A 13,599-nucleotide genomic window follows, 5' to 3' on the forward strand; every position below is an offset into this window, starting at 1 on the left:
TGTGATGAAGCAAACCTACTGTCTCCACCTTACTGAAGTTGATTATTTTATGTTTTTGTTTGTATATAGAATCTTTATAGAAGAATGATGTCCCTTAAACCATCTTCTCTGCTTTGTCTGAACTTTGTCCTCATGATCACAGGTGAGTCTTACCTTTATATTATCACGGTCACACACACTGGAGACAGTACAGACTGATTTAATCACCAAATCTGTGCTTGTTCTTAAGGTCAATTTAAGAATCATGAGTAAAATACAAAAATACAAAAATACAATCATTACAGTTTTCTTCCAGTCATGAAGAATAGTTTTTATTTGTGAGTGAACTGAGTGTTTGATGGGGTTCAGGATAATAATCTCTAATCACCTCTTTTATGTATCATGTTTCAGCTCTTGGGAATGAATGGAGTGTGAAATACAGCCAACTTAATCTCTGTGCTTTAAAAGGATCTACAGTGATTATGAATGTCACTTACACACACCCACCAGGTCTTACAGTGACAGAGAGGTTTTGGGTAATAAACCCAATTAAGGGTAAAGAGTGGACTGATCTGTATAATGAACCAGGTTACTCAGGCAGAGTTAAGTATTTAACAGATGTACAGAATCACTTCCCCCTCAGACTGAGTGATGTGAAGAAAACAGATAAACAGATGTACTGCTTTAGAATCAGAACAAATGAAGATAAAGAAAGATACCTGGGTAAACCTGGAGTTACACTCAATGTTACAGGTAAAGAAAAGCATATTTTTTATATAATTACAACACAATTTATTTGGACCCTTAAGCAGCACTTAGTCTTCTAATTTTATTTTCTACACTTATAATTTTCACTACATTAGAAAACATCTCAAACCAAACACCATCTATTTTAAAGAAAGACGCCACAAGCAAACTTTTCAACCAAAACATTATAAAATGTTTAAAAATCTACAATATAATTAGACAGAAAGTAAGTGGACACTCAGTAGTGGCTTCATTACCAATCACAGTGTAGTGTGTTTGGAGGGTTCAGGGAAAGAGGAAACTAGAGGCAGGATTGGAGATCGTTATTTAACCTTAATTTATTTTTATAATTCACTTTTCAGTCCACACATTATGTCTCTACACACACACACACACTCGCACACACACACTCGCACACACACACATACACACACACTGGCTCGCACACACACACACACACTCTTCCTCTTCCGTCCCTTCCACAGTTCACTGCAACAGGTCACAGTTATTAGCTCAAATCTCCACAGGTGTATAAACCTTACCACTCACTGCCCTCTATTCACAAACCAGCACTCGACCACAGCCACACTTCCACACACTCACAGTGGTTTTGTGTTGTTTGCCATCTGTTGTTTTGTAGAATTTCTTCTGTTAGACTGAAAATAAGATGTTTTGTTCATTTCACCTTGCTCTCTTTTCCATGAGGCTGATGATGATGGTTCTTTCCTTAATGATTGTTTCTGCTGAATTATTCTCCCTCTGTGCCCATGCTCGTTGATCCTTTTTAAGTCCTATCTGTATCTTTGATGTCTGACACAAGCCTTGCTTCTGTTTCTTTCTTGTTTTTCTTGATTTTATTCACAATAATCCTGCTTTGGGTTTCTGCCTGTTTATTGTCTGTTTTTATTCACACATCTCTAAACGTTAAGCTGGTCTCAAGCTAGTGGATGTATGTAATCAATTACCTGTTTCATTCAAGTGTCGCTAGCAGAGTAACACATGGTGTAGTTCATAATATTAACAATGGACTAACTTTTACCTATTATTATTATTTATCTATTATTTTTATATTCCTACACAGAACTGTTTTGGGGAAGTGTTTTGCTTGTGGTACCTTTTTAGTGAAGACTAAGATAATGTTCTTACTGAAAAAGTTTCTTACTGAAGAGTCCTTGAAACATTTATACTGCTACATGTCAAGGTTTTTCTGTCAAAGTACAAAGTGTTTTGTCTGATTGATCTGATCATTAAGGGGCTGGTAAATAGTGACTGGTCTCCAGATAGAAAACCACTTTGAGAGCATAGTTTTAGAAGTAGACGCTCTACTGGCTTCAGGACGAATTTCATGATTTAATGCTTCTCTTCTTGTTTAAGATCTTGATCTTCAGATCGCTCCTGCAGAAGTGACAGAGGGACAATCAGTCGTTCTGACCTGTAAAACCATCTGCAGTCTGACTGATCCAACATTCATCTGGTACAAAAACAGCAGAAATTTAACCACAAATACCAACAAGGACAATGAAGTCCGTCTGCAGTCAGTCAGCAGTGAGGATGCAGGCAGTTATAGCTGTGCTGTAAGAGGATATGAACATCTCCACACTCCTGATCAAACCCTCAGAGTCAGATGTGAGCTTTATTTACCTTCTTATATATACTTTATTACCTGATAGTTAATAAAGGAAAACAAAATAAAGTACTGGTGTAAGTAAAGAAAAAACATAATGACAACGTTATCATAATTTATAAAAAACTTGCCATCCATGCGAACTCGTGTGGATGGCATTAACACAAAAGGGGGAAGACCCAAATACTCTTATATTTAAATAAATATTTAAAATACTATTTGTTGTCAATATTAGTACTTACAATAAAAATTGTTCTATTATTGTTGTATTAACTGAATCTATTAATAATTCTTGAAGCAATTTCATATTTGTGCTGATTAGTGAAATAGAGTGATAATTAGAGCAAATATTTCATTTGTTCTTTGTTTATGAAAGTGGAATTCATGTGTGTGTCATGGAGTCACCAGGTCCTTCTCTCACTCACCAGCATTCACATTCCCCTGAGTACTAATCAGCACCCCCTGTTTTGCATTCACCAATCAACACACACTCTGTATAAGCCACTCTCAGTCACTCACTCTTTGTCTTGTCTCGTATGCACTAACGTGATTTTTCTCTGCAGTCATTCAAGCTCCAGACTCCCGTTTGTTTCATAGCTATCGGCTTTCCTTCCTTCATCCTCGCTTTCGGAGCGACAGGATTCCCTCCTGCATCTACTGCCTCCAGTTGAGGATTCAGTGTCTCTTATTCCCGTGATATCCCCGGCGGGTGTGTGTGCTGCAACATTGTGTGTATGCTGCAACATTGTGGTGCTTCATACAGTTCAGTTGCGATATATATGTTCACAGACTTCAATAAACATCTCTCTGCTTTTCTTACCCTGGTCCGTAGCGTGTGTATCATTACAGAAGACCAGACCCCATAACGGAAGCAAGATGAACATCCCAGCATCGGATCCCATTCACAAACTAGTGGATCTCCTTCGCTCATTGCTACAATCCAGCACCACCGCACCAGTCATAGCACCATCTTCCTCTGCCACCGTAGTCGCATCCCCCATGGCCAGCCCAGCTCCCTACTCTTGTTCGGTGGTGAATTGCACCGGATTTTTGCTTCAATGTTCAATTAGTTCATTAGTACCCTAGCAGCTGTGAGTGGGTGGAATGAAGTGGCGTTGATTACAGCCTATCATAATGGATTGAATCCATCATTACGGATGCATCTCGCCTCCTATGATGATCAAATGGGATTGGAGAAATTCATTCAATTGTCCATTCGCACGGATCATCACCGACTAGGGTGTCTAACAATGGAAAGTTCACCACCCGGGTCTCCCAGCCGACCAGAGTTCGCTCCTCCAGAACCTACACCCATGCAGGGTGCAGGTGGATTCCTCTCATCTCTCACTGTCAGAACATCAACAGAGAATTAATCATGGATTGTGTCTTTACTGTGGAGCTTTGGAGCATACTGTCACCTCATGCCCTATTCGCCCACCACGACACCCAGTGAGTGTTATCCAGTCCGAACCACCCCTTTACTCACCCTTACAGACTCAAGTGTTGATATCTTTTCTCCATCACTCTGGACCCGTGAGGACCCGTGAGGACCCGTGACACTGACAGTGGGAGCACTGCATGTGGAGGACATCACCCTTCTGGTTCTGGAGTATTCCACCTCGGATATCATCCTCGGGTGGCCGTGGCATATATAACACCACCCGGAGCTCTCTTGGGAAACCGGTGAGGTGAAGAGGTGGAGTTCTCACTGTTTGTCAACCTGTTTCCCTCAACTGCCTTTACGATGTAGGCCATCAATATCCAGAGTACGAGTATGTACCACTTCCATTGAAAGCCCTCACCAGAATATTCCCTCCAGGATTCCAGTCCAATATGAGGAGTATGCTGACGTATTCTGTCCCAAGAGAGCTTCGCAGCTACCACCTCATAGGCCATGGGATTGCGCGATTGATCTCCTACCAGGTGAACCAGTGCCCAGGGAAGGATCTACCCGCTCTCTATTCCCGAACAAAAGGCCATGGAATAGTACATTCAAGAGGCTCTTTCTTAAGGCTATATCCTTCTTTGTAGCCAAGAAGGACGGAGGCCTCCGACCCTGTATTGACTACCGATCACTCAACAGTATCACCACCAAGTTCTGCTACCCCCTTCCCTTCATCCCAGCTGCCCTGGAACAACTACGTGGCTGCAAGATCTTCACTAAAGTTGATCTAAGAAGTGCGTACAACCTGGTCAGAATCCGCTCTGGGGATGAGTGGAAGACAGCGTTCGTGACCCCGACAGGCCACTACAAATATTTAGTGATGCCGTATGGCTTAGTAAATGCACCATCTGTCTTTCAGGACTTTATGCACCATGTGTTCCGGGACTTCCTGAATCAGTTTGTGATTGTCTATATCGACGATATCCTCATCTTTTCCAATTTTTTACCGGAACATATCCAACGTCACTGAAGTCCTAAGGAAGCTCCGGGAACGTCAGCCTCATAGTCATACCTCACATCACTCCTCTGTGGCAAACCGAAATCTCTGTGCTGGTCCCCCTTAGCTACAACAGCTTTTGAAGAGCTGAAAGAAGCCTTCACCCAAGCTCCGGTCCTCATTCATCCCAATCCACAACTTCCCTTCACCGTAAAAGTCAACGCCTCCACTACAGGTGTTGGGGCAGTTCTTTCACAACCCCATAGTAAAACCCAGGTACTCCATCCATGCGCCTACTTCTCCCGCAAGTTCACCCCGGCAGAGGTAAATTATGACATAGGCAACCGCGAACTCCTGGCCATAAAACTTGCCCTAGAAGAATGGAGACACTGGTTAGAGGGTGCCAAATCCCCATTCACAGTTTTCATGGATCACAAGAATCTACTATATCTCAGAGATGCTAAAAGGCTGAACCCTTTTCAAGCTTGATGGGCCCTGTTCTTCACTCGCTTCAACTTCACCATCACCTACCAGTGAGTGTTTTCAGGAGTGAAGAACAAGAAAGCTGATGCTTTATCCCGCATCCACACGCTTGACAAAGAATCTGACCAACCAGAAACAATCCTTCCATCCTCCATGACTTCCGTCACTCCCATTCAGTGGACACTTGAAGGGGAAATTGCTGTCCATCCACCACCAGAATGTCCAACCAAAGTTCAGTTCATACCTTTATCTCAATGCATGCCCCTCATCAACCAAATACATACCTCTGTTGGCACTGGTCACCCTGGCATTAGACAAACCCTCTCACTCCTCCAGGGGAAGTTCTGGTGGCCCGAGATGGCCCAAGATATCAAGAGGTTCGTTTTAGGATGCTCAGTCTGTGCCACCACCAAGACACCTCATCATCTGGCCACTGGTAAACTTCATCCTCTTCCCATTCCCAACCGTCCATTGTCACACTTAGGGGTCGATTTCGCCACAGATCTGCCTGCCTCTGAGGGTAAGACCTGCATTTTCATTTCTGTCGACCGTTTCTCTAAATCAATCAGGTTAATCCCCGTCAAAGGCCTCCCCACAGCAATGGAAACTGCAGGACTCCTCTTCGAGCATGTCTTCAGGTATTTTGGTATTCCTGAAGACATTGTCTCTGATCGTGGTACCCAATTCATTTCTAGAGTCTGGAATGCTTTCTTCCAAGGCCTAGGTGTGGCATCAGTCTATCCTCCGGATATCATACCCAATCTAATGATCAGACTGAGCGGAAAATTCAAGATGTCAGTAAGTTCCTCTGAGCTTTCTGTCACCTCCACCGGGACACCTGGGGTCAGTAGCTCCCATGGGCTGAGTACGCACAGAACTCCCTAAGACAACAAACTATTGGCTTAACGCCTTTCCAGTGTGTACTCGGCTACCAGCCACCTTTCTTTCCCTGGTCGGATGAACCTTCAGATATTCCTTCTATTGACTATTGGTTCCGTGAGAGTGAGAGGGTATGGAACTCGGCGCTGTCACAGTCGGAGCACCTGCCTCGCCTCCCGAACGTCAAAATAGAGAAGCGTCTCCGGAATACTAGTCACTTCCGGACTACATCCACCATCATCCATCAGACTGATTGGTCCGCCACCTGTTGCCTATCAGCCACTTCCTATATAAGCAAACTTGAACTTTACTTCTGTGCGAAGTCTCGATCTGCCATAGCGATCAGTCTGAGCGTTCTTGTATGTTTATAGTTCCGGTTTCTGATCTAGTTTCTGTATTCTGGTTTTCTGATTGTTTCCCCTGACCACCGGGGAAACATTTGGATCTGCGGGAGTCTGTTGTGCAGCTGAGGTGGTGGCAATCTTCATCGCTTCCAGCTCGAGCTGTCGCAACTTTATTTGTTTCTCAACCTCTGGCTCCGTCCTGCGTATTTCTAATCGCATCTCAAACTCAGCCAAAATAAACAAAGTCATATCCATAAAGCGAAGAAACACGATCCTGACCCTGCCTGTTTGCTTGCGAGGTTGTCATTAAAAGCTGCAAATGGATCATCAGCCTTACGACTCCTCATTACAGGTGCATCATCAATTTCAGGGAGCCATTAGAAGACACACAAGGGCAGCATATACTCGTTGTTCATCCACTCCGTCATACCAAGTAGGTCAGAAGGTATGGTTGGCCACGTGGAACATCCATCTGAATCTCCCATGCAAAAAGCTGAGTCTGCTTTTCTCTGCAGTCATTCAAGCTCCAGACTCCCATTTGTTTCATAGCAATCAGCTTTTCTTCCTTCATCCTTGCTTTCGGAGTGACACGATTCGCTCCTGTATCTATTGCCTCCAGTTGAGCATTCAGTGTCTCTTATTCCTGTGATATCCCCGGGGTGTGTGTGTGCTGCAACATTGTGTGTGTGCTGCAACATTGTGGTGCTTCATACAGTTCAGTTGCGATATATATGTTCACGGACTTCAATAAACATCTCTCTGTTTTGCTTACCCTGGTCCATAGTGTGTGTATCATTACAGTGTGGTGGTAAATTCACTGGTTATTTCTTTATTTCTTCTGTAATTCTAATGAACTGTTGTCCTAAAATACATATAGAATTGAGAAGAAACTCAACCTGCCACTGGTGATTTGTTATAGTGGCGTTAGAGTTAATAATATTATTACTGATCTGTGTGATTTGCATCTTGAAGGAGTTTTAATTTTAGTTCTAAGAATTTAGAAAATTAGATAAAATCTGTCGATTCCCATTCTGACACCAACGGAAAGAAATACAGCCATTTACAGAACGGTGTCCCTGTTTTATCCAAATAAAAAAGATTCAAATAAAATATAGAACCAAATGTAATAATGAAAAAAAGGGCTGGAAAAATAGTTAAAAACTGCATTCAATTATTGATGAAAGACTGACAAAAAAGCATTAATTATGACCATTAACTGCTTTCCTCACTCTGGTCATGGAACTCTCTAGATCAGCCAAAGAATGTCTCAGTGTCCATCAGTCCCTCTGGTGAGATAGTGGAGCACAGTTCAGTGACTCTGACCTGCAGCAGTGATGCTAACCCACCTGTACAGAGCTACACCTGGTTTAAGGGGAAGACATCAGTAGGAAATGAAAAGACCTACAACATCTCCAAGATCAGCTCTGAGGACAGTGAAGAGTACAAGTGCAAGTGCAGTAATGAAGTCGGACATCAGGACTCCAACAGTGTGACTCTGAATGTTCTGTGTAAGTTAAAGCTGAAGATTTCCTCACAGACAATTATAGATAAAACTCACATTATTTACTTTAAAGTGTTATCATCCTGTCCATTTTAGATCCTCCAAAGAATGTCTCAGTATCCATCAGTCCCTCTGGTGAGATAATGGAGCACAGTTCAGTGACTCTGACCTGTAGCAGTGATGCTAACCCACCTGTACAGAGCTACACCTGGTTTAAGGTGAATGAATCATCACCTGTAGGATCTGGTCAGAGTTACAGAGCTGTACAGAGTGGACAGTATTACTGTGAGGCTCAGAATAAACACGGCTCTGAGAGATCAGCTGCAGTGTCTGTCACTATTAATGGTGAGGGTGATGATTTTTCTTTCCAGTGTGATCACTGCTCTGTTCTACATTATGCGCTGTGGGTGAGATTTTGAATAAAATCTGTGGTTGTGTGTTTGTGTGTGTCTGTGTGTTTGTGTGTGTGTGTGTCTGTGTGTTTGTACCAGCAGGTACTGTGATTGTGATTGTGTATGTGACTGTTGGACTTGGACTTTTTGGGCTTGCAACTTTTCTCTCTGCACTTTTCTGGCTGAGGTGAGAAGAATATTTGTGCTCATAAATTTATCACTAATGACTCTGAAGATGCTAATGGTGGGTAAATATTTGTCTTTGTGTGAGCAGAAGCAAAAGACAGAAGAAGAAGAAGAAGAAGAAGAAGAAGAAGAAGAAGAAGAAGAAGAAGAAGAAGAAGGCAGATAAAGGTGACAATCAGGTAAGTTATTGCAGAAATGTCCATCAGGTGGCTGCTTTGTTCATAATAATACTGGCTGCTTACTGTAAATCTTCAGTAGAACCTGCTCATGTTCTCCACTCCTCCTCCCTGTAGAACACTGGGTCGAGTCCTAAAGACGACATTTACCAGAATCTCGAGATGTCACAGATTTCTCATCCCAGTCCTCCTGCTGACATGCCCACATCCTCTGACTATGAGAATATTGCAGTGAGTTTGAGCGTTTTGATACCAAAACCACCAATACAATAAAACAGCTGTAACTCCAACAGTAATTTAATATTAATTTATTAATCAGTAAAATTAATGATCATATATCAGAGTGTGTGTGGTGATGACAGATGTAAATAAATGTTAGTAAAATGCTTTAATACACATTTCTGATGTTTCTGATTTTTTTTTTTTCAAATTATTTTTTATTTTTTTGCTTTCAGCTGTTTAGAAACAATGAATCCGGACACAGATAATGAATAGAGAGCTCCTCACTGAAATGGGAAACTCAGCAACATCAGCAACTTAAGATATAACTGGCGTTATGGGAAGAATTATTACGGAAGCAGTGTCTGAAGCTCTGTGTGAAATCACTCCAATCTATTGGCTAAGGAGTTCATGTGATGAAGCACAGCGTGACAAGCAAGACCATATAAGGGCATGTACATCACATGACTCCAGCTTCTTTGACTTTAGGAAGAGCTCTGTGTCTATTGGTGTCAGTTGTCTCTCTAGTTGTCTGAGACAAGTACTCAATGTCAATGTCAACTTTATTTGTATAGCACTATTCAAACAACACATGTTGACCAATGTGCTTAACAACATCTAAGTATAAAAAAGAAATAAATAAAATTTTAATAATACAATACACACATTAACAGTAATAATAAAAAAAATATTTCAACAAGAGGGATATGCCATGGAAAACAAGTATGTTTTAAGTTGTATTGTAAAAATGTGTACGGAATCAGCATCCCTGACGTACATGGGTAAGCTAATCCACAGTCTAGGTGCTACTGCCGCAAATGCACGATCCCCTTTCCGGTTTAACTTGGTCCTTGGAATTTTAAGCAAATTTTGAGTTGTTGATCTCAATGTTCTTCCCGTTTGATGTTCAGTTAATAAATCTGATAAGTAAGATGGTGCAAGGCCATGCAGAGATTTGTATACTAGTAAAAGTAACTTAAAATCAATCCTGTACTGTACAGGAAGCCAATGCAGAGAGACCAGGGACGGAGTGATGTGTTCATGTTTTTTAATATTCATTAATAATCTTGCTGCAGCATTTTGAACCTTCTGCAGCCGTAAGATAGAGGCTTGACTAATTCCTTTATATAATGAATTACAATAGTCCAGTCTTGATATGAGAGCATGAATTGCAATTTCGAGACTCTTACAGTAAATGTCAGACAAGATTTCATCTTGGCCAGATTTCTCAGATGAAAAAAAACTAGACTTTACGACATCATTTATCTGTGTGTTCAGGTTCAGAGAGCTATCAATAAATACACCCAAGTTTTTAACACATTCTTTAACTTTCATTGACAGTGGGCCAAGATTAAACTCTGCTGCGCCCTTTGCTCCTCTAGGGCCGAACACTACAACCTCTATCTTGTTTTTTGTTAAGGTATAAGAAATTAGAAGCCAGCCATGCTTTAATATCAGAAAGGCAGGACATTAAAGGTTTTAGACTATTTCTATTAGTTAACGGAAGATATATTTGTAAATCATCTGCATAGCAGTGAAATGCTATATTGTGTCTTCTAAAAATATCCCCCAATGGGAGCATGTAAAGTGAAAAAAGTATGGGGGCCAGGATGGAGCCTTGAGGCACACCACATATAAGCGATGTTTCTCTTGATGTATATGATCCAAATCGGACTGCCATGCTTCTGTCAGTCAAGTATGATTTGAACCAATTTAGAGCCTTATCCTGCAAACCTACGTATTCTTCTAGCCATGAAAGCAGCACTGCATGATCTATTGTATAGAAGGCTGCAGTTAGGTCTAATAAAATTAACACTGCTGAATCACCAGCATCCATAGTCACCAATAAATCATTAAAAACTTTTACAAGATCTGTCTCCGTGGAATGATACTTTCTGAAGCCGGACTGGTAAAGTTCACCAATCTTATTCTGTTCTAAAAAACATATAACTGACTAAACACCACTTTTTCTAAAATTTTTGACAAAAAAGATACAGTAGATGAGAAACTGGTCTAAAATTTGTCAAGTCAGTCGGATCTAATTTGTTTTTTTTTTAGTACAGGTTGCACAAAGGCCTGTTTCAGCATGTTAGGAAAAAACCCTGTATCTAAGCTTTTATTTACAATCTGAAGAATACTAGGTCCAATAGCCTCAAAGATTTCTTTCAAAAACCATGGAGGAACCATATCAACAACTGACCCAGTAGGTTTCAATCCACTTACAATTTCCCGTAACTGCTGAAATGTGATAAGTTCAAATTGATTAAAAATAGCAGTTTGTGTAACAGAAGCTAAAAAGTCACAAGTCATTTGCGGGATCGTCCTTCTAAGATTCTCAATCTTTGTTTTAAATGAATCAATAAAATTCTCGCATATTGATGGGGACAAATCTACATTTAATATAGGACGGTTTACTACTGAATTTATAATATTAAACAATGTCTTAGGATTATTAGCATTGTTTTCTATTAACTCGACAAAGTACTTAGATTTAGCTATTTTTACAGACTTCTGAAAATTTTTTAGTGCTTCCTTAAAAATATCATAATTAATTTGCAACCTATTTTTCTTCCACTTTCTTTCTGCCTGCCTACAAGTTTGTCTAAGACCTCTTATCATTTAACCATCAATCATACCTAACTTTGCGCTGTTTATTTTTTTGAGGAGCTACTGTGTCTAGCACCTCTTTACAGGCTGAATGCAACCAGTACAAGTGCTCATCAACACCCATATCCTGAAGAACAGAGTCAGACACTTTACACACCTCATTAAACATTGCAACAAATTCTGTACTAGTTGAAGATGAAAAACTGCGAAAGCATTGCAAAGATGTCACAGGATTGACAGAACAGCATGAAACAGGAATAATAAAAAGTACAGGTTTGTGGTCAGAGGTAACACGGTCATTTAGTTCTACATCTTCGGTAGAGAGTCCATGTGTTAATACCAGGTCTAGTGTATGGCCATGGATATGAGTCGGACCATTCACTAATTGTGTTAAGTCAAAAGAATCAATCAGGTTTAAAAAGCCCTTCGCCATCGCATTTTCTGGGCAGCACACATACGTACACGTATATTAAAATCTCCTAAAATAAGCAGTCTATCAAATTTTGAAAACAGACCTCCTAAAAAATCCCCAAATTCACTGGTAAAATCTTTCTGTGCTTTTGGAGGCCTGTAAATAGTAGCAATACAACCGGACTACCAATGTCCAATAAAAGCAGCTGTTGTTCAAAAGAAACACATTCTTCAGTTGCTATTCGTCTGCAGTTAAACTTCTCTTTGAATATAGAAGCCAGTCCTCCTCCTCGACCTGATGAACGAGGTGTTTTTTTCAGCTTTATTGTATCATCTTCAGTATGAGTTGTCCGATGCAGCGGTTTAATATTACACAATCTTACCCCACTTGTAGCGATCCAGTAAAAGTAGGGAAAATCGGGACATTCCAGTAATATGGCGATTCCATGGAGCGCCATCTAACAAAACGAGAGCAGTCCATTCCGTCAACTACCAGAGCTCTAACCCCGTATCTCCTCCGGTTACTTCCAAGTGCAAGTTTAAGTTTAACCACGAAACCTACTCTTTTCCCTGAACGCTTCCGTCCTTTCTTTACCGGCGGCGAACATTGGCACAGATGACAACAGTGGTGGAAGGGTCCCACCAGTACCCGGCATTAACTGATGTGTTTGTCCATCTACCAAAAGTCCAATATTCAGCAGAGTTTGCCGGTCGTAAACTAGCCCAGGAGACACGCTTTGGCTTAAGACAACAGGTGAGTTAAAAATAGCATGATTTAAAAGGCAATTAAAAAATCAAAATACAAACAGGCTTGAGAGTCTCAGAGACTAACGGCATGCCATGAACATCAGCGCCATCTTGGATCATTTATAAGAAGATATATATAAAAAATACAGGCTCTTCTCTTCTTTATCATGGCATGTGCTCACCTCTTGAGCCGATTGCTTGCATTGTGAGAGATTCCTCTTCACAATCTTTTGCTTGGCTGCATTCCAAGCCCCTGTGCCTTGTGGCTTGATTCGCGCATCTTTCGCCTGGCCTGGTTATCGTTGTCTGCACTGAGCTTGATGACTGCTCCCTAACTTCACGCCACCTTCCACCTCAACCTCCATGCAGGCATCTCCAATTTTTCCCAGACCTCCACATGCTGCACTCAATGGCACTTTTGCAGGCATACCAAGCTTATGTTTTAAAGGTGCTCATCTGCGGTGAATTGCTCATCAATGAGGTCTGAACTCCTCCAAGCCAAATATTTAGTCCACAAAGCAGATGGCCGATGTTATTGTATGAAAATATGCAAAAAAAGATTAAAATATAATTCACAGATCAATTGGTTGCCACAGAGAAACAATCTGATGGTTCTTCCCTTGCTGCAGTAATGGGCTAGGGCTAACATGCGCTAACATTGTAGCCAGAGTCCCCCGTGTAAAATCCTCTGAGTTCTGAGCTTTAGTCAAACACAGCATGACGTCCTGATTGGCACACAGTGATCCTGGAATAGACTCCTGACTCACTGTGACTCTGACCAGGATGAAGCACATGTATATATCACAGTACAGCTACTTTAACCAGCCAAAAGTTACTCAAATACATTGTTTTATTTTGTCTCACTGGAAATTAACATATAAAACATATGATGTCACTTTGGATGTCAGTATTTAAATATATTT

The sequence above is a fragment of the Tachysurus vachellii genome, chromosome 24, assembly GCF_030014155.1.
Source record: "Tachysurus vachellii isolate PV-2020 chromosome 24, HZAU_Pvac_v1, whole genome shotgun sequence".
Classification (NCBI taxonomy): Eukaryota; Metazoa; Chordata; class Actinopteri; order Siluriformes; family Bagridae; genus Tachysurus; species Tachysurus vachellii.